This window comes from Equus caballus, chromosome 10 (genome assembly GCF_041296265.1).
Source record: "Equus caballus isolate H_3958 breed thoroughbred chromosome 10, TB-T2T, whole genome shotgun sequence".
In the NCBI taxonomy this organism is placed as follows: Eukaryota; Metazoa; Chordata; class Mammalia; order Perissodactyla; family Equidae; genus Equus; species Equus caballus.
Window position 1 is genome coordinate 1,971,459 of NC_091693.1, and position 26,662 is coordinate 1,998,120.

The following is a 26,662-nucleotide window of genomic DNA, read 5'->3' on the forward strand; positions in this document are numbered from 1 at the left end:
CTCCAACAACTCAGAGCCTCTTAATTCCTGACATATATACCATGTCTTTTTCCATAAAATTCCTTCTCTCCTTCCTTTCCTTCCTGAAGACTGATGAGCTGATTGGCCCCAAGGTGTTAGTGGTGAATGACAGTTCCAGAAGACGCCTTCTAGATCTTTGGTCGTGCATGGAGAAGGAGGCCCGTGGAGGGAAACACATCCGCCCAAAGTCATATAGGGAGCAGGACTCATCGTGTGACTGCTCTTGTTTGAGATTCGTCCACAGCTTACTCTAGATTTGGCTCCTCAGCACGGGGAAAACTAGAGACGCTTTTTCTGGTGTCAGGGTTTGTGTTTCCCTAACCCACAGGGATTCACAGCTGACGTGGCAATGAGGATTTTGGTGGGGCTGGTGTCAAAGTGCACAGATGCCCCTTCTCACTCTTCCAGACTTTGCCACCCCTGAAGGATGGAAGATGGCTCTAGTTAGAGGTGATTCGAATGTGGCTCTCAGCTTGCGGCCATTCTCGCCCTCACCTGGACACCTCAGCGGGGTGCTGGACTCTGGGAGGAGAGGCAGCTGGTGTGAGGCCACAACGCTGAGCCACAAGCCGGTCAGTCAACACCTGGCTGCTGCTGACTGTCTGTGGGGCTTCTCTGAGCTGTTCCTTCATCTATAAAATGGAAAATAGGCATGCTAACGTCTGTTTTGTCAGTGTTGAGGGCTGTGGTGGGGCTCCAGGAAGCACTGTTGAAGGCTGAGGCTATGGAAAGCATTCTGGGCACAGCAATTGGCACTCTCTAACTGTAGTGGGTCCCCTAAAGTCGAATCCCGTGCCTCCCTCTCTCCTTCTGCCACAGAGCACCCCAGTGGCCTGAGGGGTGAGTGGGCAGAGTCTTGGAGGTGCCAGGGCTGACATTGCCCATGGAGTCCAATTCTCTGGACTGTGGCGTGGGTACAAGAGTGGCCTGCCACCCAAGTCCTGGAAAAAGGCCCAGCCCGGATGTCACGAGTGAACAGTCTCCAGACGTGCTCGGTGTGGGCGCGCCGAGTCGTGGTCACAGGTGCTGGGCTGCCGGCCGCGGGGCTGCTGGGCGTCCCGTCTCCTGTGGGGTGGCACACTCCTGAACCGGGGAGTGTGGGGCTGGCTGCGGTGTGTTCCGTGAACCCACGCTCGCCTGCACACTGCACACTGCATACTCGTCTCCCCTCTGCTAAATCACCAACAGAAATTGAACTCGGGGTCGCGCATGAAGTCATGAGTGTAAGTTTATTCTTTACATGTGGAGTGTTCTTTATTTACAGCCAAAATCCCCTGAAGATTAAACTTTAAAAAGATTTAATCGTGCTGGGGTCAGATGGTGACTTCTCGCCATGCTCTAGGCAAACAGGCAAAGCTGAGACACAGCCGCCCCTTTGAAGAGGCGGCGAGGAGGGCAGCCGGTGACGAGGCCGGCTGAGCTCACGCTGCTCTGCCCACCCTGTGGGAGGGGCGGGGGCCTCAGGGGTCTGCCCTGTGGACCTAGGGCCACAGCGGGGCCAGAGCACATGGGGAAGAGCAGGGTGGAAGGGGAGACGATGTTGATTTGGGGCCAAAAGTCGAGACCGGAGCTCTTGGACCAGCGCTGTCCCCTTCTGTTTGTAGCAAAACCAGCACCCTCCAGACAGCCTGGCAGGTCCCTTTGGTTTCTGCTGGGGAATCCTCTCGAATTTGGTCACTGACACTTTCTGAGAAGAGAGGGAAGGGATGGTAGTGCTACTGTGCCTGAGACCGTGGCCGGATGACTTGGGGCACAGCCATCTCTGGCCACCTGAGAGGGCTCTGCTGCACCAATGGCCCTTGGAAGCCACATCATTTTTTTTTTTAACTGAGAGACATTTTTTTTAGAAAAATCTTTTTTTCCTTATGAAATTGAGTCTCCTGTTCGCCGACAGCCTTTTGTTAAAGGCTGTATTCTTGTTGAAATTAATGCGAGAGGAACGTGTGTCCTCTCTGGCTTTTGCAGGGACCTCAAGCTCAGGTCCTCAGGATTCACTGGAACTTGGAATGACCGAGGCCCACTGGTCAGAGCCGACCTCCACCCGGCCAGTGCCGCCGGCCCATTCCGACTTCCTCTGGGATCCAGGCTCTTCTCGGCGTGCAGTTTTATGAGGAAAGTGGGGTGTTTTCCAGGCCTGCATTTGATTTTCACTTATAATTATCTCCACATAAGTCTTCAATTTTGGATTTTGAATTGGAGACACATGAACCCGGCTACGCATGTTAAAAGATCAGTGACAAAAATCACATGACATTTGCATGCCGTAATTATTGCCCCCCCGCAGCCTTCCTCGGGGGGGCGGCTTTCCTGGATGTGTGTTTGCGTTTCTTTGTGTTCACGTCTGCATCTCCCCAAGTGCAGCAAGCTTGTGCGAGTTCTCCTCAGACCACGCTCTCCCGTCTCCCAGACTCTGCCCTCCATCGCTCCCACCTCTGTGGCGGGCGCTGTGGCGTTTTTCTCCTTGGGCAGCATGTTTGTCTTCTGATGGGTGGGACTGGGGATCGTAGTGACCCTTAGGTTTATGTTACCAGTGACCTTCCCTAGCATGGAGGGCGCAACTTCAACGACAGACTTGGCTTCTGGCGGTCAGCAGTGCAAGTGGGCAGGGTCACGGGCTCCTGGAGCCACCGTTCCTGCTCGGACAGGTCAGCCTTCTCTCTGCCTGTTTCCTCCCCCTTGAGATGCGGGTGTGGCTGGAGCCTCCCTCGTGGGGTCGGGGTGGCTGAGAAGGGTGAGTGTGTGAAGTCCCTGGCACGCAGTGAGAGTGCTCTGTGCATGATTACGATGAGGATCATCACTCAGGTGTGGGCCTCTCAGTGAGCAATGAGGCGCCTCGCTGCCCCGCTCTGCAGAACTCTCTGGGGTCTTGGAGAGGTGTCGTCTGGTCCCGGAGCAGTGGGCGGAGCAAGCCGAGACTGGTGGAGGCCGCACTCGGGCTCCATCTACCAGGTCTACCAGATGGCAATTGTAACTTCTGCATGGGCGCATGTCCCTGTCGCAGCCAGACCTCCACAGCCTGCGATGAGGCACCAGACGAACTCCTGTGCTCCTGGGAGGGGTCTTTGTGCAGCCTGCGCCGTGGGGCGGCCGCCCTGGTCTGCACTCAGCGCTGGCTGGGAGCTCTCTGCCGGGGTTACGTGGCTCGATCTCCAACGGGAGCCGCGTGATCCGGCGGGCCATGCCGCCTCGGCTGGTGGCCCAAGTTCCCTCGGAATCGTTTTGTAATGCACGTGGTTATTTGTACCACGTGCTTCAGATAAAGGTCTGCTCTGGTGACTCCCCTCTAGAGGAGGGAGGTATTTGCCGGACCCCGTGTGTGCTGAGGGGACAAGCTTTCTCTGGAAAAATTGCTGCATGGACACAGGTGTGGAGAGAGGTCCCTTTCGGATTTTCCTGCCGCTCTTGAAGCCAACATCACCGGGTGCTTGGTGTGCTTTGGATCTGGTTTGGTGGCCTTTAAAAAATTAGGGACCATCCAGAGGTCCCATCCTTAGAAATATTGGCTGCTGTAATCGTGTTCTTCGGGATTCTTCTCTCTCTTCTCCAGCTCTTTCTTCCTCCATGACAGGACGACGTTAGGGCTTTGTGGGAGTGAGAAATGGAGTTCGGGCTGTCGAGAGATGGCACTTGCGCGAGGGGAGATCTTTTGGATCTTATTACAATGGATCTAATGTGCAGGCTTGCTTGTCAAAAGGCCACCTATCCGGATGGCCAGCTGCTTCCTGTGAGAGGCACCTGAGCCATGGAGGCTGGGGCAGGGGCCGCCTCGGGCCGCTCAGTCGACACGCACCTGTCCTAAGCCACAGCTGGGGGCATGGGCCACCGGCCGGCCAGCGAGCAGAACAGAGCCGCATTGAGAACAGTCCGAAAGGGCGGAAGCAGTCAGCTTACAGGGAATATTTTCACTTTGTAGGAATGTGGTCCTGCTTGCTGAAAACATATCCTTTGCGCAGAAAACACGCATAATCCTGGGCCAACTTTGCCCTTTGAGTAAAAATATGCTTTGCTGGAATTTTGGAGGTGGGGAGTGGGAGATGGGGAGGAATTTGTTTCCAGCCTGTTCAACAGAATATCTGCTACAGACAAAAACTTGAAGGGGTCATATTAATGGAGTTCGGTTTGGGAAAGTAGGGTCAACTAATACAATAAAACGTTTGTAAAAGAGGCGATTCGGTTAGATTTAAGAGAGTGCTTAATTTAAGACCCTTAAAGACACTTGATGGGATGCTGGCCCGGTGGCGTAATGATTAAGTTTGTGGGCTCCGCTTCGGCAGCCCGGGGTTCGTGGATTTGGATCCCAGGCATGGACCTACACACTGCTTGTCCAGCCATCCTGTGGTGGCGTCACATATATAAAATAGAGGAAGATTGGCACAGATGTTGGCTCAGTGATAATCTTCCTCCAGCGAAAAGAGGAAGATTGGCAACAGATGTTAGCCCAGGGCCAGTCTTTCTCGCTAAAAAAACTCAAAACTTGTTGGAGCTGTCTTTTGGACGGACCTAGGAAGGCCCAGGGAAGGTGCAGACGAGAGTTTCCGGGCCCCTGTCCCTGGCTGCGTCCAGCTGCACCGTTTGCTGCTGCTCCAAGTTTTGAGGGTCATGTCGATATTTCCATTAAAACACGCACTTTTTCCTTCATGGAGATTTATTACCGTGGCAGCGTCTTTTGCTCTTGGGCATAACGTAACTTACTGGGTCTACACGTGGGGGAGATACTTTCTCTTCCAAATTTCTGAAGAAACATCAAAATTGATTTGAGTGTTATTGAACAGTGCTACTTGATTTTCAAAAAATATTGATTGAGCAGAACAGACTGAAATATTGCCAAATAATATGATTTTGCTGATGTTTTATAATCTCATGTCTTAAATGAGATGCTATATTTGAAAGTACTTAATATCATGCCTGGTATACAGTAGGCAATCAATAAATACTACTTTGGCGCTTTTACTATGACGACTTCCACCACCACCATCACCACTACTAATTTTTCTGAGTTGGGTAAATACTGAGTAATATGTTGCGTATTTTATTTATCATAATGCCAGGAGGCTCTGAGTGCCCGCATGGTAAATGTTACTTGTACTAAGTCTGATTATGTATAAATTTGTGGCCAATACTATTATGTTAAAATAAATTGGGTGGTGTAAGCAACTTGGACAGAAGTTGCAGAGCTGGGGCAGAAACCCACTCTTGATGGTCGGTTGCGTCCACATGGGGTGTGGGGGTACCTGCTGGTCGGGGCATTTTGGCTCTGCATCTGCGTTCACTCTGTGAGAACAGACCCAGCAGTTTTCTAGGCTGGGGGTGGGGGTTGGAGGGACTCAGAGGACCCTTGACTTTGGAGCTCTGAATTGAGTGGCCTGGTTTAAAGCCAAAGGGTTTGCCACCAAAGGCATTGCCACTCTGGGCCTCAGGTTCCCGTTTCTAGGCGGTCCGCTCCTGACTTGCCACGCTGACATCTGCGTTTTCTGAGGCTGTGTCTCTGAAACTGCAGCCTGTGGGCTGGCTTTCCCACCCTCACGTGCCCTCAGGATGCAGCCATTGGAGGCTTGTGCTCCTTCAGGATCGCAAAGGGGTGGAAGCAGGTGTTCTCGTAACTTCCAGGTGTTGAAGTGGAGCCCATCACACAGCTCTGAGGCTCCCCACTGGGCAGAGCTTGGCCTGAGGGTGAGTGATGCCCTTGCTTGAGCTACAGGAAAATTAGGACCCTTGGTTCCCAAGATATAACTGCACTGCTCTCTATACAATTGCATTTTAGGAATTAAGAGCTAGAGGTTTCCGTCCCTATTGCATTTCCAGTGATGACTGGGAAAATCAGGCACAAAGTTATTGACGCCAGTAAATAAAAGGGCTTTGTTTATCTTTATGACAGATTATCATTTTTATTAGACAATTCCTGAATACCACAAACCTTCCGTCCCTGCTACAGTAATGCCTATTTCCAGTTGGATTTCTTTGTTGGGTGAACGAGGGTAGATATCGTGAAGAAGTTACTCATGTCCCTGCATTCTGCTAGCAGTGTTTCCTGAGATATGTTTTCGCTTTGAGTTTCTGCAGGTGTGTTGGTCATTGACCAAGAGTGTCAAGGTCATGGATCCAACCGGCTGGACTCCACTTCCTTCTCAGCTCTAACAGCTTTTCTTCCACTTGACCTTAGGCGTCCAGCCCATAGCCACGCCCAGGCCTGATAGTGACCAGTGCCTGCGCTGCCTCTGAAATCTGGTCTTCACCCATCCCCCCTTCTGTCCATCACTGCTTTTTCTTCCAACTCACTGTTTGTGATGGCTCTGCTGTCAAATCATAGGTGTCTCCATCCGCTGACTCCGCTTCTTCACTGTCCCTCACCACGCCTGGTCTTCTTGCTTCTCTCCACCCAGGTTGGAGATCATGTCCATCATTTCAATCACTTCCTTGCATCCCTTCTCAGCTCCCGGGTTTCTTTCTCCTCCATTGCGTGCACCTGACGAAAGCCCAGCCTCAGGTGAACTCAAATATCCACCCCATCCATGCCAGTTCCTTGCACCTCAGCTTGACTGCAGAAAATCCCGGAGTTGAGCTGGTGGGTCTCACTCCGGGACCATGACCACAGACATCAAGCGGGCGTATTTCTCTAGGGCCTGCTCTCCAAAATGGCCATACTGTTCTCCTCTTTGCTCTCTCCTGCTGCTCTGGACCTCGCCTCCACTGAGAAAGCAGAAGCCCTCTGGGGCCTTTCTCATCTTCCCCAATCTACAGATCCTTGACCTGATCTTCTCTTCCCTGCCCTGCTTATCTCAGAAGCTGTCACCTCCAGGGGTACTGGGGACCCTAGCTCTCTGTCCTCCTCAGAGGTGTGATCCCTGGGGAGTGTGCATGACACCCCCTGTGTTGCACACACACACTTGGCTGTGTCCTACTGCCTATACTTGCCCTCCTGCTCCTTTGCAAGGACTGTCCTTACCCCAGCCCTTTGCACCCTGGCTGCTTCTCATCTTCCAGACCTTGGCTCAAATGGCCCCACCTCAGAAAGGCCTTGCTCCACCTCCCCAGTTGCTCGCTGTCTCTCGCTCTGTTTACTTACTCTGTAACACTTTATCACAACCTATAATTATTCTAATATTGTGTCTCCCCTTCCCGTAAATTTCAGTCTCGGGATGGATAGGGCCAAGTGCATCCTGCTTGGTGCTATTCTCTAGCATCTAGGATGACGTTTGATACGTAGGAAGTACTCAGTGAATATTTGTTGAAAGTGAGCATGCTTCTGTGATCCATGAGACCTCCTGTCCCTGGCTAGAGCCCCAGTTCCATCACTAGAGTACTGTGGACTCCAGACAGGGATGTCTGGGAAATCCAGTGGAGCCCCACTTGGTTCCGTGCTCTCTGTCCCTTTCAAAGGAAGCATGACTTCTGGGTCAGCCCCTGAGGAGAGCTGGGTGGAGAGCTGTGCCCACACTGGGTGTCCAGGTGGGGTTTGGCTCCCAGACCGGCATGGCTATGGGGCCTCTGGGTAAGAGGCTCCTCTTCTCCAGCTTCCTTGTCTGATGCCATCTCTGCCCGGAGCTTCCTGGCTCTTTCCTGAGTGAAGCCCTGTTCCCTCTGCCGGCCTGCCTGATCTCGAGGGCGGTGGCCCATTGTCTCCCTAGCCTGACCCGACCTTGCTCCCACATGCGGCCTGCCTGTGAAAGGTGACCTGTGACTGTGCCTCAGGGACACCTACAGGACACCCCAGCAGGATTCACCAAGACTAACCACAGACAACGTACCTCCCCCCCGCCCCCCAAATTAGTGGACTGTGTCTGTGTTGACTTATCCATTCTCACCCTAATGATATGTTTATTTAACTGATGACTGCTGTCCTCATTAGGGACTCATTGTTGAGCCTGGAATAGTGATTATTTTTGCTGATATCCCTTTTCTGCAAAGATGATTTTTAAAAAAATCATTCTTTTGGTGTGCTATGAATCCTTAATGAGGAAAGTTAAATTTAAAAGAAACCCCCAAACCACCCTTCAGGTTGAAAATAGAAGTGTCTGCACAAGCAGGCTGCTAATCTGCTGATTATTGGTGGACATGATTGGTGGCAGACCCACAGTTTTCGATAAAATGAGAGCTCCACGCATGTGAGCATGGTAGCAACTACAAAAAATGGCTTAGCCAATGGGAAGTGAGTGCTTGGGGTTCCAGAACATTCCTTTCCCTTTATGTAGAAAGAGTCATAATTCTGACAGTTTGTATATTGATAATGGCATCCAAATTGAACCCAAAGCTGTGTAATTCTTGGGGATGGATGGAGAAAGGTGTTTATAAAAGATGTTTATTACTTGAGTATCCAGAAAGTCCATGAATGAACTTACCAACCCCTGAAACTTATCTTTCTCCTTTGAAATTCTAATCAGATTCCCCTGGGGCAGGTGATCTTACTTCTTGCTTCTCAGATGAGGAGAGAAGGACCCTGAGAATAGCAGCGCCTTGGCTAAGACAGGGTCAGAGTGTGCTGGCGTGACTTCAGGTTTGGCATGTGTTTCCCCACCCATGGCAGGGAGAAGACGGTTCCCCTCGGAGCCTTTGTCTCTTCATCTGTAGACTGGGCCTATTACAACTATGACGGTGCTGTGGGAACCATCACACGGTGGCTCCATCATGCTGATGAGGATTCCAATGGCCTTAGTCCGCTGACCAGCCTTTAGAGAGCTCCACAGAACACACGGGATAGGAGTGGGTTAAAGATGAGGAAGGCGACACGAGGAAGCCACGAAAGAACAGGGATGGCCAGAGCATGGACGATTTGGCGTAGGTGGGAAGGAACCAGCCCCGGGACCTGGTCATGGGTTCCAATGTTAGCTATGTGGCCTTGGACATGTCACTTGAACTCTTGGAGCCCTAGTTTCCTCCCCTCCATAATAAGGCTCTTAGGAATCAGAGAAAACAATGCATATAGGGGGCTCGGTTAGATCTTAAATCTCAAAAATGGAGCTGAAGGACGCGGCCACCTCCAGCCTGGTGCATGTCCTGTCTGGCCTCGCAAGCATAGCATCTCCTCTCCCCTGGAGGTCTGTGAGCTTCTGGAAGCCTGGCCTCCCCCAAAACCTCTTTCCAGCATGGCTCAGCCTTGTACCAGGGACAGCAAGTGCTGAGCTACTGCTGTGGGGTCTGGGCACCTGAGCGGCCCCTCCCCTGGTCTCCTTCCAAGCAGCTGGCGCACTTCTTCCCTGGCCTCTGGGCTCCTGCTCTGGAGGGTGTCCACTCTTCCCTCAGCCAGTGCGTGCTGAGAGGCTGTGAGTGCCGCTTCCTGCAGAGCTCCTGGGCCTGCCTTTGTGCGTGGACAGAATCTTCCTTGCCACACCCGCACCTGGACTGTGGCCTTTCCAACATTTCTGCCTGTTCACTAACTACGTGGCCTTAGGGGATGGGCTTATCTCCTGTCTCAGTCCTGCATGGTCCCCTCCAGCTGCTGCCACCCACAGCTCAACAATGGGCCATCCAGTGGCCACTAAGAAGCACAGGGTGACACTCACGAGCCCTGACTGTCCCCATCGTATGAATCTCTCCTAAATGTGGATTCAGGAGGAGTGGTGGAGGCAGAGCCGTGGATGGACAAGGATGGAGGTGGCCCTGCCCAGCACTGTGGGCTGGTCAGCACGTTCTAAGCACAGACTGCATGTCCTACACTGGTTTAGGCTCCAACATGAGTGAAGGGCAGGGCCTGACCATGCCTGACCGAGTCCAGCTGGAAAGATTTATTGCATGTTTATTGGTGTATTTCTCATCTGTTCTCTCTAGAAGGTGCCCTCCAGGAGGGCAGGGGCCGTGTCTGACCAGTTGTTCACTGTTGTTTCTCTGGAGTCTGGCACACAGTAGGCGCTCACTCAGCATTTGCTGAGTGAATGAGTGAATGACCAGGACACCTACGTGTGGAATGCTGATGATGCTTGGAAGGGCAAGAGAAGAGAGCACAGGGCGGTGCATGAGCAGCCTTGCCGCACGGATTGTATCGACAATTACCATGGAAATTCAGATGCTGGTGAGGGCCCTTCAGGCTTGGCTTGTCCAAGGCTTCTTAAGAGAGACTGCGCTCAAGCTTATCCTTGAATCCCAGCTGGCACTTGGAGGCAGAGGGGAGGGAGAAGGGTGTGCGTGGAAGGCAGAGTGGGATGTGCAAAGGTGTGGAGGGAAGAGGATTGCAGGTGTGTCTGGGGGACAGCGCATGGACTCATGGGGCTGGGGTGGCGATGGAGCCCAGAAAGCACTGGGGACCCCTCAGAGAGGTCAGCAGAGGCCAGAATTCACGGCCCCGGCCTGAGAGTTGAGCTGTGACCCCTGATGTTATTTTAAGGTGGTGGCTTTTCCTATTTAATTATGAATGAAATTGCATTTGAGGACGGCAGCTGATGACGGCATGTGGTTATGCTGTGTGGGCTGCTTTCAAAATAGCTCGCCCCAAACTTCATTAGTGATTAGTTCAAGGAAAGTGCAGCCCGACCCGCCAGCGTTTTTCATATTGTCTGTATCTGAGCTGTGGCACTCGGGGAAGGGCAGCTGGTGGCTTTGCAGGGCTCTGGCTTTGTGGGCCATCTCTTCTGCGCCTTGCTCCTGGAGGCCCTGGGGACGTCGGCATTGCCTCATGGCGGCCAGATCATTACTCCTTAGTGTTCTCCTTTGCCCCTCGAGTTCGTTTCCTCTCCCGCTGTTTCAGCTGGCACCACCTGGAGGGGAGACCGATGGACACCCCTGCCTGCGGCTCTGCACGACCCTGGAAGCCAGGGTCGGCGCTGGACTCCCAGCCAGGCTGCTTGGCCCAGTGAGTCGGGTTGCTGAGCCGAATGGCTGGCTACCCCAATCTCCCGACTTCTCCTAAATATGGTCAGTGTTTGTAGTAGCTCCCACCGCCGTCGGCGTGAACTGTAGATTTTGGCTTGGCCCCCCTTCCTTCGCTAGACTTAGTGTAAACCCTCATTATAATGGAGATTAGCCTTAGCGAGAAGTACACATGGGTTGGCCACAATAGCAAATCCCAAACAGCATCTCCAGCGCTTTGATGAGCACGACATACCAGCGCTGGTCCCGTTTCCTTTCCTGGCATCCCGTTCCTGACACTGGCTGGAGACACGGCTGCAGCCCGGGGTGGGTCTTCTCCATGGGAACGTGCGGGTCCCAGATCCAGCTCATCTCCCTTGTAGGGGGCTTGGGTTTGCTCTGTGTTCTGCTACTATTAACTGTTTGACCTTCAGAAAATTGCATGACATCTCTGAACCTCAGTTTCCTGGTATCTGTATGTTGAGGATAAAGTGAATAATAGAAATTAAATGCAATAATGTGTGAAATTTAAAGAACTTAGCACCGTGCTGGGCTCCCAGCAAGAGCTCAGTGTGAACCCCTCTCCCCCGCATGAGAATGACGATGAAGATAGTGTAGGAGAGTGGCTCCAGAACGGAGCCAGAGAGCCCGACATTGAATCCTCATTCTATCACTTTCTGGTTGTTTTGCCTTGGGCAAATTCCTTGACCTTTCTTTGCCTCAGTTTTCCTATATCTGTATGCTGATAGCATTTCATAGGGTTGTTGTAAGGGTTTGAAGTTGGACCACACCCAGGGGAGCCCGGCCCGTGGGAAACATTCATGTACTACTGAGTGTTAGTTCTTGTTCTTTATTATTGTGATTACTGTCTTCTTAGTGTAGCAGCTGTGTGATCTTGGGCACGTTTGTTAACCTCTCTGAGCCTCAGTTTCCTTCTGATGAAGTGGGGACAGTGCCCGCTGTAGAGAGTTCTGCTGACCGTGCGTCAGAGCGCAGGGCCGAGGCACCCTCTCTGTCCTCCCCCAGCGTCCCCCACCCCCGGGCCTGCAGCTCCCAAGCTAAGTAACCCTGGCTGATGTGTGGCTTTGACGGTTGCTCGCGGGAGGGCCGCGTGTGCCGCCTCCTCCTTTGGGTGACAGCTGTTTCCAGACAGATGCCTCCCCCATGTTCTGGAGCAGTGAGAAAAGGGGAGAGCGTTCCAGATTTAAATTTGGAATGTGCGCGGAATCGTGCCAGCCTGCCTGAGAGCCCACAAAGCTCCCGGGCTGGGTGCTCTTTGGGGTCACTGCTGCTCCGCACGCAGGGACACTGGCCACGTGGCAGGGTCTGGGTTGGGCTCTTGAAGCCCCTAGTGCAGTGAGAGTCCCCGAACATCTTGTGGGGCTGGGGAGGGGCTGCCCATCACCCGTCGGAGGAGTCTCCCTCTTGGTGGCTGGTCTGCTGGATGCAGAACAGGTGTGAGACGCCCGTGGGAAGTGTGCACACAGCAGGAGGAGTGAGCAGGGTGGGGACGCGGGCCTGCTTCCTGTGCGTCCCCCATCAGTGCCCTCTGGTCTCAGGGTGTGGCCCCTACAGGCCTCTGCTCACCTCTGAACAGAGATCTGCTCATTTACATGCTGGCCTTCCCCGGTACCCAGGAGAGGGTCCCTTGCCCATGACAGGCCTCCTGCTCTGACCTGTAAAGCCGCTCACAGAGATGAGGGTTGCAAAGCCTCTGCGCGGTAGGGTGAGAGGAGGGACGGCCGCAGCCCTCAGGTGTGGAGGAGAGGTTGCAGAGAGAGCCGGACGGGCCACTGGAAGTGCGGGTGGGGGCCTCCGTGGACTTGGAGGCCGTGTGCGCCTAGAGGCAGGATGGACTTCTCCAGCATCTCCACCCTGCGTGTGCTCCTTCTTCCCTGGATTGGTGTCTGACCCCCACCTCGGTGTATCCCCCAGCTGTGAGCTGGATGACCCTATTTGAGGAGTTCCGACGTGCATCGGTCACCCCAGGAAAGGCATGCAGACTCCCAGAGAAACCTGCCCCGGCCCCCAGCAGACTGCTACCCACCCCCGTCCCAGCCCGGGAGAATCTGCTCTCAAAAGGGGAGCAGTGGAAACAGGGAAGCTGCTCAAACCTGGCCTCGGGGGCTGACATGTGGTGTCTCCCCGACTCTGAGCCTCCCCTGGGGGAACCAGAGAAGCCCCCAGCCCCCAGTGGCTCTGTCTCCAAGGGAACAGGGTCAGGTAGCCTGCCGAGGATGCCCAAACCCAGTGGTCACACTGGCTGTGAGTCCTCAGATGTGGCCTGAGGGGACAAGATGATAGGTGTTGGGACAGCCCCCCAGGCACATCTCCGGCAGCAGTCATGTCCCTGATGGGAGATTGCACTGGGCCCAGCCTGGGCCCCTTGCCTCCCCATGCATTGCTCACTCCAGGGCAGCCATGTCGTCTGAGCTCAGAGGCTGGCTTAGATGCACAGTGCCTTCCACTTCCCTCCCCTCTCACCTTTCGACTGTGTCAGAGACAAGCCTTCTGAGGGGAGGGCAGCTTTCTTCTCACATCTTTCAGGAGTCCTTTCACCTGCCCCGGCACCTTTGCATCTCCTTGGACCAGGGCTCAGAGCAGAGGGAAAAGAGCCGTCTTTGGATGATCATGGCCTCAGACCTGTATGTGTACCCAAAAGTAAGGCTGAATGCTTTGTCTTCGGATGCAGTTTGCTGTCTGTTTTTCACTTGTACGTACAGGGCCCAAAAGGAAATTCTGTGGGGAAGTGAGAGCGTATTGCGATCACTGAAGAGCCTAAGGTGATCGCCGGTGTGCCCGCTCCGTCGGCGCGGTCTCCGAGAGGCTCCTCGGGCGGCGGGCACCGCGTGCCTTCCTGTCCCGCCCCTCCTGCGCCGCGCGCTGAATTCGGTTCCAGCCATGTCAGAAAGGCTTGGGAAAAAAATCCCCCCATTAAAGACGTGCTCTTCGTTTTCTCAATCTGTGACCCCAGCAATCTCTTTAGCGAGCCACGGTTCAGTGAACTGGCACACAGCAGCCGTTGCTTCAGCAGTGGAAAAATCATAAAACAGATGGAAGCTTTACATTTTTGTTTAGTTTTTAAGAGCAGTTTTTATAACATCGCTTAAAACCATCCTGATGCACCACACTGTTTACACTCAGAGCTTTGTAGCTAAGATGTTTACAGTATGAGAATGCTTTAAGATATTTTATAGTTATGATATTTAGATAATTGGCAAGGAAAAAAATAGTTTGTTGAGATTGCCGTGATGTTGGTAATCGTGAAGTAACTTATGAGCCTCAATAAATATGTCCAGTTTGGTGGAAAGTACAAACTCAGTTAAAACAAAACAACACAGGAGGGAATATCTTTTTAGTGAAATCATTTCCTTTTCTTAATCAAAAGATGACAGGCCAGGCTTTAGAACTCCCATCTGTGAGGCGCCGCGCCACGGCCGCCCCTTCTGTGACTGACGGCTGCGCCCCATCGGCCGCTGCTCCTCCCCGGGACTCGAGGCAAACGCCGAGTTCATGAAGGCCTGTCTTCGCAGGCCACCTTAAAATAAACCCAGGACGGCCCCACGTGTCTTTGTGAGTGGAACTTGCAGAGATGTTTTTTTTTTAATGTCAAAGAATTTATGCAGAGCTAGGATTTGGAGCTCCTTCTTTTTCAACTGCCCCAAAATGGCATTAATCAAAAACAATAACTCCTTTTAACTTTTCTAAGTGCTCTAAAGGAAAGTATGAAATAATCTGTGTGTGGGCCACAAATGTGGAGAATGCAAACATTTCACAATAAACATGTTTAAATGAAAGTCCCTGGCAAGATAGCCTGAAAGATAGTCCATGCTGGGTTAATTAATGCGCACTCATAAAAATAAACCTCACTTTTAAGATTTGACCAATAAAAATCATTAGCATATTTGGATCAGATGACTTTCTGTGTACATTGAACTTCTCCGTGGCAAATTGTCCTTGCAAAGCTGGAAACAGATTTCGGTTTAAAGTGCAAGCTCGCCTTCTTTCTGCCGTTTGCGTCTCCCATACAGTGATACGATGGTGATTTATTCCGGCTTTATCTGCTATACCTGCAATTGATCTACTGGTGATGGGATTAAATTTATCATTTTAGCTGTATAAATCATAGTTAGATAGCCAGAAAAATGTTTAGTTGCATAAAAATTCCTATTGTTTGCTTACAACACACAACGTTTGATTTTCCCTATAATCAAATGACGATAGCGCATTATTTTTTACTCCAAGATGTTTATTTTTTGCTATCTTAAATTGAATCATTGTGGCCTATTCACAAATGCTCTCTTTTAAAAAAATATTTTCTTGAAATCATACATTCAAGCAAACGTTGACTTTGCGTTGTGGATTATGCAGTGTTCTGAGGTTCTGCTGAATTAGAAATCACGTAATTTTCTAAGCCTAATTACAGTATAGAAGATTCTGGTTTTATGTCGTGCTTTTTGTACAGGAAAAGACAAACAGCTACAGAGACCTCTGCGATGTGAGCTGACAGTAAAACCAAGCTCATTTTAGAAGAACTGAGATTGAAATTCATAAACTCAGAAGAAGTTAAGTTGTAACTACCCAGACAGTGAAATTCTGAACCTAAGATAATGCCGCATTTCAAATCCTTATGAAAATAAAAACAACCCGACAAAAATTATTGAGGAAAAACCTCCAGCATGAGTTTAATTTTATCCAACTTTATTGGCAGCTTATTTTGAACTAATGTGCAATAAAGTTGCCAAGCAGAACAATCGAAAGAAATGAGAAAAAAATCTTGTTGTTGTTTTCTTACCCAGTTTGTTTTAATAAAGACTCGAGAGCAGTAAACACCTGAATCAGTGGTGTGGTTCCGGTGGCAATGGTGGTTGGCCAGAGGGCTTCGGGTCCCGCCAGCCCTGTTGGGATTCGCTGGTTCACAAAAGGGCAGGCGCTGGTCCACCCACTTCAGCATGTCCCGGGCAGCTGTCCCTGGGTCTGCTCTATCCCCACCCCCCACGGGGACAGATGTGGGCCCCTGGGTAAGTCCTTCTATGGTAGCATCATCCCAGCTCGCCTGGGAGCAAGACAAGTACCCACTCCGAAGGAAACGCCTTTCACACGAATGTTTCTGGAAAAAGGGCTTGCAAGTCCGAGGGATCCAGCAGATTGTAAACAGTGTCGGCTTCATACCCTCTTTTTGGACCAGAGACTCAACATTGCCTATTTTAGAGAGCGTGTGTTTATGCCGACAAAACAAACCTCCGTGTGTGTAGATGTTTCTCCAGAAGCCACACCTAGTGACGCCTGGGGTGGGTGGGCATCCCTCGAAAGAGCCGTCGCAGTTCCCTTTACTGAGGTTAGGGAGCTTCTCAGCCCTCCCTTGACCCCGTGCCGGGGGGCTGCATCCGGGGGGTGCCCCCTTGGAAGGTGCCTGCAGCAAGGCCTTCACCCTTGGAAGGCCTGGTGCCCACCTGGAGACGAGGCGGGAGGAACCGACAGCCCGGGGGGCTGCGCACTGGGCGGAGGCAGCGGGGCCCTGGGTAGTGCCATTCGGACCCGGAGGCTGAGCCCCCATCAGTGGTTTGCCGGAGGGCCTTCCTCGTTTGTCTGTGAGAAGCAGATAAACTTCTGTAGACACATCTTTTGATGTAAAAACCAGGAGATGGTGACATGTTCTTGGCAAAGCTGGGGGTGTTTTGGGGCAGAGACACAGACTTCTGCTCCTGAGGGGCCCCCGCAGGCCGCTGGCTGGCACGGGCGGGAGGTGAGAGGTTGGTCGCCCCCAGCGTGCATCATACAAAGTGCCACCACTTCAGTACTTTTTAGGGTGTGTCGATGTGACAGTTGTGATGACATGGCAGAAAGTGTTGAGGAGGTGAGCCAGGGCCACGGTGGACCTGCCTAGGGACTGCGTCCTGAGCCAGAGTCAGTGCTGATGTGTGCCTGGGCCAGTTCTCTGGCCTCCACCCCTGGGGACGCCCCAGTTATGGGGCGTGGACTGCGGCCTGTCTCAGATGCCGCGCTGGGGGCCCGCCGCCTGTGCCTCCTCGGCCCCTCCTCTGTGCCAACGCTGGACCTCTTTCTCTCCCTTCACCGTGCCTGCCTCACCCTGGAAGCTGCCTGCAGAGTGAGGCCCTCCCCAGGCGGAGCAGAGCCGGATGGCTGTTTATTTACCAAGGCTGGGCCAGCGGTGGCCTCAGAGATTCAAGTTCCCATAGCCAGAAGGGTCTCTGGAGACCCCTGGGTGCCATCCCCTCTTTGTACAGTTGGGAGAGTTGAGGCTTCGGGAGGAGAGGGCCTCCCGAGGCCGGACAGTGAGCTAGTGGCAGGACTGGGCAAGGACCCCCTGCTTGTCTAGTTGAGTGTACGTGAGCCAACACTCTTTGGGAGACACGTAGTAGATGGCCAGCTCTGTAAGGTTTGCCCCTTGCTGGCTTATCTTTTAGCATAATAACCACCACCCCAACACTTATGTGCCAGGCACATCATCTCATTCAATTAATCAATCATTAATGATCTCATTTAATTTAATTAATTCTTCCAACAACCTTATGAGATAGGTACTGCCACCATCTCCATTTCACAGGTGAGGAGACCGGAGCTCAGGTTGTCGGGGGCTCAGGTGCACAGTCAGGAGTGCCGTGGAGGAGGGTTCAGGCCGGGCCGCTCACCCGAAAGGTGGCCCAGCAACCCGCTACCCTCTGTGCTCCAGACTGAGTGATGACTTCAGATTCGACGTGGCTGAGCGTTTTCTCTTTATATAATTAGGTATCTACTTTATATACTTAGATGGGGAGTAAATATTGTTTTTTATTTACGGCAGTCTTAGATAAAATTTCCATTTGAAAAATATTGATTTAAGGAAATCTGCGAGTTAATTTCAAGAAAAATTGTAACTAGTTGACGGTACAGTGTAAGCAGATATGGTGATAAGGTGATGGTGCTGTTATGCAAATGGCTGGGGTTTGGGCCGCGCTGTCCACGGTCTTGCTAAGGTGGGAGGAGAGAGAAAGCACAGCCTCCATGTTGAGGCGGTTCTCGTCGGCGTTGTGGGAGACAACCTCTGACAGTGTCTTATGACCAGTTTGTCTAAGGGAAAGTCTCAGGTGTTTATTCTTCCTGACATGTGTCTGAGGCAGCAGCTCCTTGCCCACCAGCAGGAGCTGAGCCGCAGGCCCAGGAAGCCAGTGGTCTTCCTCAGAGGTCATGCCTGGGTCTGGGTCTGCCTGCCTTAAAGGGGTCTAGCCTCTGGCTTGGAGCCCATGGCAGGGCTGGACACGGAAGAAAGGAGCAGGTGGCTGATCAGGGCTGGCAGCCTGCATGGGAACGCCTCTCTCTGGGTCCCATGTACCCGTGCAACACCAGGGTGACCAGGTGTGGATGACTGAACTGGGGTTGGCATGTGGCCCCGCTGACTAGCAGGTGCCCAGGACATGTCTCTCCATGCTGCTGTGACTGCTGCCACAGAGTAACAGTTTCACTGGCCATCAGGAAATCTCCAGTCCAGTGGTTCTCAAACTGGCTTCAGTGGAACCCCAGGGATTCCAAGGAGAGGCCTCAGGGGCCCAGAGAAGGCGAGGACCCAGGGCTCTCCTCTGCAACTTCGGCTGAGAATCTGCTGTAAAAATCGGCTTCTATGTGGGAAGATTTTCTTGGAAAAGGATTCTGCTGGAAAATGCTGAAAGACCACAACCTAGACCAAGTTCTTGATTCTGCAGATAGGAAACCAAGTTCCTCAGAAGAGCAAAGAATCACAAAAATTGCCCCTGCACCGTCATTTTAAATAGAGAATGTCTTCATTTAAGTGGATCAGTGGAGCTTGGTAGAAGAAATAAAGTGCACCCTTGAAAGGAGACATGAGGGTTCCTGTGGTCTGGTCGCTGCTTTGGGCGGCCTGGCCCACCAGTGCAGCTGCAGAGATGGGTGTCCACCTGGAGCACGCTCTCCACAGGCAGGTAACCAGAAGCACAGGACAGAGCGGCTCAGCACATCCGACAACGATGGCTGAGAGCCGAGCGGCTCCTGGGGGCAGGCCCTGACTAAGCGCTTTCAGATGGGTTGGCTCCCTTCTCAAGATGAAGAAACGGAGGCTCCCGGGCATGCTGTGACTTTTCAGTATCGCCGCTGGAGCTCAATGAGGTCTGGTCTAGGGTCTGTGCTCCTGACTGCTCTGGCTCCCGCCTCCCAGGAAGAGTGGGTCGGTGCCTGGCAGGTGCAGGATTGCACCAAAGCCTGTCTCACGGCAGAAACACCTGACAGCGTCCTCTCCCCCTGAAGGTTCAGACAGCGGGAGAGGCGTTTCTGTCTCCCTCTCCTGGGTGCGTGAGGCTCTGGGCAGAATCTTGCTGGCTGCCGCACAGCATTCACTAGGAGCCCATGTTCTTTGAGATACAGGAAGGAAGGCAAGGGTGAGTGACCAAACATTTCAACAATAAGCAAGACCGTGTTATTTCTTCTTTTCTATCTTACATCAACCCATTAGGCGGGCACGCTATGGGAGCTCATGTATATACTGTTCATTAAAAAGATACCAATAGGGGCCGGCTCCATGGCCGAGTGGTTAAGTTCGCACGCTCTGCTGCGGCGGCCCAGGGTTCGGATCCTGGGCGCGGACATGGCACCGCTCATCAGGCCACATTCAGGCGGCGTCCCACATCCCACAACTAGAAGGACCTGCAACTAAGATATACAACCGTGTACAGGGGGTTTTGGGGAGATAAAGCAGAAGGAAAAAAAAAAGATTGGCAACAGTTGTTAGCCCAGGTGCCAATGTTTAAGGAAAAAAAAAAACCGATACCAATAGTATTCTTTCATTCATTCATAAGGCATTTTTTCTATTTACATGTGTATTTTTGCATTAATTCATGCATTTATTACTTTGTAAATTCTTTCAGTCATCATTTCTATCTATCTATTCATGCATGCCGTTATGCAGTCATTCACTTATTCACCTGTTTGTTCATGTATGTATTTGTTGGTTCGTTCATTCTTTCCTTCATTCATTCAACAAATAAAACACTCTGAAATTAATTAAAGCCTCTGGAGAAATGTAGACTAGTTTAACCATGACCCAGGGTAGACTCTGGGCGTCTTTCTCATCGATGGGTGTAGAGGCACGTGAAATTGGCTAAGTAGTGCCAGAGTCCCTGAGAGAGAATTATTGGCCTATAAGAGACTCAGGCTAAACCCATCTTTGACCCTCCCTCCCCAGGCCTTCCCCATGGCCTGAGAATTTGTGGGGCTCCCCGGGCACCCTCAATAGGTCATGTGACCCTGAGCCATCCTTGGGTTGCTCCTGGAACATCAGAACTGGCAGAGTGCTCCACTGGGAAGCAGTAGATGGTTGAGTCTAGGAACCAGGGCTGTGGTGTGACAGAGTAGAAAGGAGGGGTGTCTGCCCAGGTGAACTCATGAGGGGCGTACGTGGATGGGGCAGAAGATGCAGTGAAGGGCACAGTGGGAGTGAAAAAATACCAAGAGTCATGCACCACTAGCGTTTCCTTCTCTTCCTCCATCAAAGAGTTTTCATCCATTCTCTTTTTTGGAACTTCCCATTCTCCCTGAAAGACAGGCAGGACAAATGCTACTGTGCCTGTTTCTCTAGTTGAGATTCTGTGCCTGGAAACAGAGAAAACACAGAACACAATCCAAAGACGAGGTGAGATTTCTAGCAACAGTAATAATATTGACTGCAAGCTGGGCTAAGAATGAGAGTGTTTGATACTTGGATGTGAGGTATTTAGGGAAGGACCTGCTTCCACCAAATGAGTGAGGATCAGAAAGGACTTTGCGTCAAGCTTGGAGCTGGTGTCATGATTACAGGTTGATTGTTTAGATGGCTTAAATGTGGACTTCTTTTGGTTTGTTGAGATGGTTATTTGCTTTCACACTCAAATTTACGTATTGTGCATGACTCCAAATGCACACACCTGTGCCCTTTCTGCTTTACACACTGTGTTTTAAGTATCTGGCTGCAAGGATCCTTTTGATAAGTGGAACGCCGACAAATGGCTTTCACACTTGCAGGCTGTATGGGCACCTGTTGGCCCCAGAAGATGCTGTTAGCCTTCATCTCTCTAGACTAGTTTCCTCCCAGCAGTGAGGGCAGCCAGTTGGCAACTCATCCAGTCTCCCGTTAGACTGTACTTAACTCCCAGGTTCCCTCGTTCGCCCAGGTATTCGTGAAGCCTCAGCCCAAGAAGCCAAGCTCAGGTGGTCTGTTGTACCTCCGTATCAGAACCCCACCCACATTGGATCTCAACTCGTGGCCAATCAAAGGAGTTCTTACTATGTGGTGGTTCCCTAGGTAACCAGAGTGTACACTTGAGAAGGACCACGGGCAAAGGAGGATACACAGGCACACACGTTCCTCCTTTGCGTTTATCCCGCATCCACCTCCGCCCCCAACCCTGCCCTCGCTGCCCACCAGCCCCTTGCTTATCGCTCTACTTGATTTAAAATACACAGCCATAAACACTCAGGGCAGCCAGCAGCATGGCCGGATATAATATTAATTTCTTTTCTGGTTTATTTGTGAAGGAGTCAACCATATAAATCACTTTAAGCCACTAAGACAGAAAGTGAAATCACATCTTCAGATGGGGAAGTATAGTGTGTTGCCATTAAAATCCAAGGAGAATGTGTGATCAATTTGAGGTTCTTAATGTGGATATAGTCTTGTTAACCTTGCTTTAGGTTATGCGAAATACCCAGAAAGTTTTTTTTTCCCCTCTGTTTTGGTGGAAAGCATTGGGTGCCTATCAGTGGCATACCGTTAGAAAGTCTGGTGTCTGCTGGACGGTCTCCTTGTAATGCCATTTTTCATGACTTGTTTAATTAACCACCATTTTTGACCTAGACTTGTTATAAAAGTGTTGCTATTCTCTCCTGCTAAATTATGTCTAATGAACATATTTGCATGTTATCAGATATAGCAATATATCATTTCAAATTTCGGCGTTTAAGCCTGCATCACTCAAAACAGCTTTTGTGGATTAGTAAGCAGGTGAAATCAAAAATCTCATTTCATATCTGACATTAATAACTTTCAGGGGGAATGAGCATTGGCATTTATGTCTGGACCAGAATCGAGCCCAATGTCCTAGAAACACAAGGGCAGCAGACAAACCTACTCACCAGATAGGAAAATAAATCATGCATAATGCAGAATTTCTACCTTACATGTTAATTAATGTGTGCAATCAATTACTGATGTTACAATATGAGAAAGAAACTGGTGGGGAATGGGGTAATAAAAAATACCTATAGATTTATCTGCTTCTTTTTTCTATTTAAACAAATAGTCTTCAAGCCTGTGAATGCTGTGTTGAGACATGCTCTGAATAATAAGCATCATAAAATCTAATCAGATTTATAAGAGGAATTGATTGTTGTGGCAGGAGGAGAGGCTGGAAAATAAGCTGAAATTTAAGTGTTAATTTTTATGCTAATCCACAGTGGCTTCATATGAAGCAATTTTGTTCTGTGCCACAAATATAAAATTGTCCCTTGCAGAGAAATGTCAGCTTGCTAGACCTGAAAGCAGTAATTTATTAGGTATGTTTCTATTAGTATGTGTCACAGTTGTTAGCAGGCTATACACACAATGGTGCTTCATACTTATCCTCCAAGTCTCAGAATGTTTCAGCTCAGTGGCTGGAACGTGGGGCATTAATACATTATCATATGCGGGGTGGTCTGTGCCCTGTGGACAAAAGGCTATTTAATACAATTTAATGTCATTCTGAGAAGAAGTGGAAAAATAAAGACGGGGAATAAAATGGCATCTGTGTGTTTCACAGTGCACTCATGCACAAACCCTCAGTTTAAGAGGTATGACATTTCTGCCAAGAAAAAGGATAAAACTGGGGCATTTTTTTTTATAACCTGTTCCCCACTGCAGTATTTTCTAAATGCTATTAAGTGATCGATTTACACGGCCCCGTGATGATGTCATCCATAAGAAAGGGAATGCAGATGACAGCAAAGTACTGGTGACAGTGACCTTGTTTCAGAATCCTTGGAACCCTGTCAGCTTTGCTTCCAGTATATGGTTTCAAAGAATGTACTTTTTGGACAATATCTAGTTACTGGGTAGTGAATTAATAGAGTTAAGGGTTCTGATGCAATTCACATATAGGTCAATTACATGCGCCAACATCTGCTCTGTCACTATCATTTGCATATAGCATTCATATGTTAATGATGCCTCTTTTTACTCAAGTAATATATTTAAAAAACAAGATTTGCATATCAGTTTGGATCAGTATATTACAAGCAATTTATCATTTTCTCCTTCTTGTTATGATTTTAAGAACAATATCTTGAGTGATGGCTGCTATATTTGAGCAGGGCTCTGATTTATACAAGAAACCCTTCAGTGGGAAAGCTTCCATTCTAAAGCTGCTTAAAGCCTTATAAATCAATAATGACACAGATGGACTGGTGATAATCTATTTAGAATGCCTGATAGCAAATATTGTTGTACAGATGATTAGAGTGGTAACTGTTTTCGCGGAGAGTCTTTCCTCTCTTCGTAAATGGTAAGTTTGAACAAAAAAGTGCTCGCACGTGGACTTTGTGTCAGGAGAGCTTCATGCTGGGTCTGGACTGCAAAGGAGGACGACGTGGGGGCAGAACAAAGAGACTCCACTCCTGCCAATATAATCATATCAATCCCTGTTTCTTTAACAAAACAGGGCCTCTTAATGGAATTGTGTCTTCAGGTGTAAATAGCATTAAAAGCTGCTTCTCCTCTCCTCTTTGCCCTGATACAGCGCAAGGAGTGAGAAAATAAAGTGGAGGTTGTCAGAAGTGGCAGCTGCTTGGAATCCTGATAAATATAAGCTTTTATTGATCTGATGAAAATGAAAGATCCCAGTGCTAGGCAGCATTTAGCTTCTTGTCTACAGCACGTCACCGGTGGCCTTGCGTTGGGATAGATTTTCATTCTCATACACCGGATTTGATTTCATCTTTAACCTTTTCAGTGGAATTTCCTTGACCTCTGCGTATTGCTGTGATTTGGTGAATTTGTTACATTTCACTTTACATCATTCCTTTCTATATTTCCTTTTGTGATAGGGAACCGGGACGCCCCTCTGGCAATCTGTCAGTGCCTGGATCAGCTGCATCCTTTCTGGGGTATTTTCTCACCAGACTGACAGTCCTTAGGACAAGTATGCAGTTAAGCTGCTAAGGTAAGTCTTACGCTGCTAGAACTCTTTGCCCTGGACACACGTCATTTCCTCCTGCTTTGTCGTGTTGACCTAACGCAAATCCCCACAGACAGCCCCGCTCTCTCTCCTCCCTTCCAGGACCTCCTCCCAGCCCGTCCTGCACCCAGGTGGGCTTCCTCCACCTGCCCCTACCCCTGGGTGAGTGGTGGCTGCAGGACTTCACGGGGGGCAGGCATCCCTTTGTGGGGGTGTTTGGGGATGGGTCAGAGGGGGAACAAAGGAATCGTGAAATAATGTCGTTTTCCCCTCTGTGGCTTAATTCCTTTCTCAAGTTTCCTTCTGGGATAAATACGAGGCTTTCGTTCGAAATCCTGAGGTGCTGCTAACATATTCTGGTTCCAAGAAAGTGCCGCTGTTATTTGGAGTAGTTTTGATACAGCCAAATCAAAGTGAAGATTTGAAATAGCTTTTCTGAAAGCCCAAGCTGAAGTCATAAATTATTCTGCACCATGAGTCTTTCTGATAGTAAAACCATACCTCTTTGCCTGACATTGCTGAAATGTGGAAAAGTGAAAGTTAAAAATAAAATGAAACATTTAAATCTTGGCTGTTGAGAACCTCAGATAGACATCAAGGCCAGTCGATAAAGGCCCCTATCAATTAGGCTTCCACAGTTATCATCAGATTTGGTTTATTAGCAGTTGCACAGGTGCAGGTTTCCTGTATTAAGACTGGGAAGGGCTAGGAAAAATGCAGGGAAATACCATAAAATGGGAAGCGAGGGTCTGGGCGCCAAGGGATGCTTGGCGGCAGGGCCCGAGGTACCACTGCCTCGTGTAATCTTGAAGGAGGAAATTTCTGCTGCAAAAGGGTTGGAAGTTTTCCCTTTTTTATCCCCTTTATTTGAGTTAGAAAGTGTTGATTTCACACCGTGGTGAGTGTTTTCCGTCAGCTTCTTGGTGGGTGTATGCTGTGCTAAGGAAAAGGAGCAGCGAACACAGCAGTTGTAGCTTCCGTCAGTTGACGGGCGGCCTCCCCTGGCACCAGGTCTTCCGTGGAGCATGGGGTCTCCCCTGGTGGTGGAGACAGCCCTCGGCTTCCCAGCCCTGCGCCTCCAGACTGAGCTGTTTGGCTAGTTCCCTCCTCAGCATATCGCAGGCAGAACAATTTTTGGTTCCATAGCTGTTTGGTTGGGAAAACAAGCCTGCAGTTGCCAGTAAGGTTTAGAATTCGCCTGCCAGATAAGGGAATGTCTGCGAAGACTATTTTCCCTCTTGGGAGGCAAAACACAGATGGGGGAGTTAGGAGTCTTACAATATTTAGCTGCTACATTGATGGTAGGAATTCTGCCGCGTGGATGCTCACAGTTTCCGAAGGCCCAGCTTAGCATCACTGCTGAAGGCCTCCGGTCGGGAAGATGGGTGAGGCTGACTTTCCCCAGGAAAGCGAGCACACCAGCTTGTTCTGGAGCTTTCTATGCTCTGTACCTCTTGAGGTGGGGAAGGAGGTCCTGCAAGGGTCCTGGCCATTTCCCCTTGATCCACGTTGGGATGGGAAGGGAAGGGGTGGGGAGGATGAACCACCATGCTTGACCCGGTGGGAGACCCAGGGGAGAAGCTGGAAGTGCTTGACCTTCGTCCGAATGTGGCATGGCCGTCCTTTCTTAGACTGTGGAGTAGGCCACGACGCTGGCCTCGCCAGGTTTTCTGCCGCTGAGGCGGGCATTGCACAGAGTTAATCACCTCAGCGTGTCCTGGGCCTCAGAGAAGATAGAGAACAGTGACGCACTGTTCTTGGGATTGGCCATGAGAAGGCGGGGAGCTTTTCCTGCATGGAAAATGTACATCTTGGAATAATTTTGGGATCCTGTGAACTGGAAGTAGGGTTGGAACTTTCTATCCACGAGCAAATTCTGTGCCTTGTAGACCAAGAAAGGGGACAGGTCTCAGAAACAGGCGGAGAGCACGCGGGCACCTCCTTCCAGGCTGCTCGCTGACTGCAGCCCCAGAGCACAGGGCTCTCAGGCCCTGGAGGGACCCTTCCCGTGCGGGCTGGAATATGATGAGCTGGTTGAACCACTGCTGGCCTTCCGAAGAGACCCGTTGGGGTCTTCCTGCTCGCTCTCCTTTCCACCGGGGCCCTCCCAATCCTTTGAAGGGGACACTTAACTTTTTAAAGTCTTATGTGATGTTATAGAATGCATCTTGGGGACATAGACGCCACCCTGAAGCGCCTTTCCATAGAAATTCTGTATTTCTAGGATCCCAGGTGAGCTGTCGGTGACTGAACCCCTCACACACATCAGAGAATCGTTCACTATCCCGCCACAATCTACATTTCCAGAGAAACCCTCGCAGGGACCAGAGGCAGGGCCACGAGGTGTGGCTGTCTGGCTCTCTTTAGCTTTATCCCTCGGAAGGTCCCCACGGTTGGTCATGAGGCTCAGTGCCTTCCGGAAGGAAGTGGCCCTCAGAGACCACAGGCCCTTCGTCCCCTCTGACAGACAGTGGTCCCCGGTGCCCGGGGCATGTTTGGGCCCCGGACTCAGGGTGCTGGTCTCGCTGTGGCTCCCGCTGTCCTGAGGCGGCCCGGCTATCCTGGTGCAGACGTGAGTCCACAGCCTCCCTGCAGCGGTGATCACCTCGGCTGCAGGCTGCGGTGGTGGCGCTCTGGCAGCACAGGAGATGGCGGGACAGTTGTGATGT

General features: G+C 50.7%; 1 protein-coding gene across 25 annotated transcripts in view; it reads left to right on the top strand.

Moving 5' to 3' along the window:
• The window catches only part of ZNF536 (zinc finger protein 536), a 420,879-nt gene that overhangs the window by 88,150 nt on the left and 306,067 nt on the right, over positions 1–26,662 (top strand). For all 25 annotated transcript variants that reach the window (XR_011421801.1, XM_023649470.2, XM_070222842.1 and 22 more), the window contains one exon: positions 23,863–23,978. The gene's annotated coding sequence lies outside the window, so the exon portion shown is untranslated. The remainder of the gene's footprint in view (positions 1–23,862; positions 23,979–26,662) is intronic.